Here is a 2,802-nt window from a genome sequence, read left to right as displayed (position 1 = left end):
AATTCGAATTTTCAAATATCATTTCAGAAAAAGTCGAATATTCGAATACCTGAAACTTTCGAATATTAGCAATCCGTAACGTTTACGCCACAATGTCCGGTTGTATCCCCGTAACTACCATCACTAATCCTATTTCCATTTTAATGGTCTGATTTCAAGGTCGGCCTGGACCTCTTTTTCCCTCCTGGATAGCCATCACACCTGTTGTACAAATATCATGTGGTCTCTCATTTCTTCTCATGACATGACCATGCCATCTCAAACGGGTTTCGAGTATAAAGATACTGTCAAAAGATAAGTAGGTACGTTCTATGATAGCTAACCGATAAATCTTGTACTCTTAAATTCTTATCATTTTTAAGTTAACGCTTTAAGATGAACCCGCTTTTCGTTGTCAATCGGTTTATACTTTATAGCAGCGGTCGGCAACCTTTTAGCAGCCAAGGGCCACATAGTAGTTAACGGAGGCGACGCGGGCCGTACTTTGTTAATATTTATGACCTTATGTTATGAGACATTGTCGTTTGTCACTATTACATACAAAATAGCCAAGGCTGCACTCGGGCCGCAAGTGACAGGTTCACGAGCCGCATGCGGCCCGCGGGCCGCAGGTTGCCGACCGCTGCTTTATAGGATTCTTTTCAAAATGGCAATTTCTTTTTTTGTAATACAGGGAAAAAATGTTTATAACGCAACACCTGTACGAGTAGATGACACTTAATTCATGCGTACTTAGAAAATTACAGTGTTGAAGCGAAACTGTTTATGTACAGTCAGCATCAAAAGTAGCAGATCAGCCTACGCGTTAAAAGTACCTATACACGGTGTAACATGAGGAAACCGAATAATTTTAACCATGCATTTCTGAGGTCAAAAGAATAAAAAAATGTAATATGAGTTTAGGTCAATTTCGCTAAAAATATTTTTTTTTGTTTTGTTTTTTCCATTTTTTTGAATGTATTTGTACATAAAAAATAAATGTTACTGGTAAACTTGTCACTTAAAATTGATTTTTACATTTTTTTTTTCGTAATACCTACTTTTTTGCAAAGTGTTACTTGTCACTTTTTGACATCTATCAATACGTCGCTGTGCCTACAAAAGTCGCTATGTGATTTTTGTCGATTTTTAGGTTTTAATGCCATTTTGAACCTTATTTCCATACGCATATGCTCCAAAAACAGCGTTGAGCTTATTTCACTATTTAAGGATTTAACAAATGTAGGTAGGTATGTGATGCCCATACAATAAATGCTCTTCCTATAATCGCTAACTGGAATAAATCACATAACTACATTAGCTTACTTCAACAGCAATTACAGACGTGCGCTCGCTATGTCATTCTTGACACATAGCGATATTTTCTACTAGTTTATTGAAAAATGATTAGATGCGCTTGCGCCCGATATGTAGTTCCTCGCACATAGCGATAATTTTTGTACAAGTTGGAGTCGATGCTATGTTCCCAGACCGTGTCTGTTACGACACATGGCGGAATTTTCTTATAACAATCCAGTATCCAGTCTACCGTATGTTATTACGTGTGTGTACAAATAATTGAGTTTTGTGAGTTTTCGTTACAAGTTGTTGGCAGTTATAAAGGTAACAAGTGAATGAAAAATTACATAAAAAATAGAAATATGTTTTGCCTATTGTATATTTACTTATTTAAGTACTGCGGAATGGAGTATCGAGACAAACCATTCTGGTTTACCGATGCTTTTGGATCAAAAAATTATGTAATTTTGATTTATCTCTGATAAAAAAAAAAAAAAGTTAGCGCAATGTACTTTATAACATGAACATGTAGTGCATTTATGCATTACTTAAAGAAAAAAAAATCATGTTATTTTATAGGACATTCTTACACAGATTGACTAAGTCCAACAGTAAGCTCAAGAAGGCTTGTGTTGTGAGTACTCAGACAACGATATATATAATATATAAATATTTACATACAACCATGACCAAGCCATGACTCAGAAACAAATATTATTTGTGTCATCACACAAATAAATGCCCTTACTGGGATTCGAACGGGGTCCTATTAAGGTCTCATCGCATAATAATTGATTGTCATAATGTAATGTTACGCATAAATCTCTTTTCGCAAATTTTTTCTCCAACTGAAACAGAAAGTATTTTCGAAAATATTTTGCATTGCAAATGGTTTGTGTTATAATTTTTCAGAAATGTTAATATTTCCAGCACAATACCTAACAATAATGCGAAATGAGTTTTATGCGTAACATTACATTAGGACAATCAATTATTATGCGACCCAATATGGACCCGATTCGAACCCAGGGCCATCGCCTTCACAGGCAGGGTCTTAAATACAATATCTTAAATACAAATGGTTTCTTTTCAACTCAGCTAGGCAATATCGTGTCGTGTTTAATATTGTAACACAAACTTAGATAATAAATGAAAAAAAAAGCAGTAAACATCAGACAAATACATTATTAATTATTCATGTCTTTTCAAAGGAAAATAATAAGTACCAGGATATATGTAAAAGAGTCGATTGAATTATTTTTTCGTATGCTGTGTTGGGAGAAAGAAGTTTAAAGAAATATTAGAAGACAACAAAATTTCAATTTACAAGCCACGCAAATACCGCAGTGACCCTTGTGTTGCCTACAAACAAGGAAATATTAATATGTAGTAATATCTAGTTATAATAAAAAAAGTACGTAGACTATTCAATCATAATTAAATTTCCATTATATCGACTTAAAAGTTTTTTTTTTCTGTTTTATTGAACACCACATCATTTTATTTAAATCTACCTATGAACTG

The sequence above is a fragment of the Cydia fagiglandana genome, chromosome 5 (genome assembly GCF_963556715.1).
Source record: "Cydia fagiglandana chromosome 5, ilCydFagi1.1, whole genome shotgun sequence".
Lineage (NCBI taxonomy): Eukaryota > Metazoa > Arthropoda > Insecta > Lepidoptera > Tortricidae > Cydia > Cydia fagiglandana.
The sequence above is the reverse complement of the archived record's forward strand: the minus strand, read 5'-3'. Positions refer to the sequence as shown.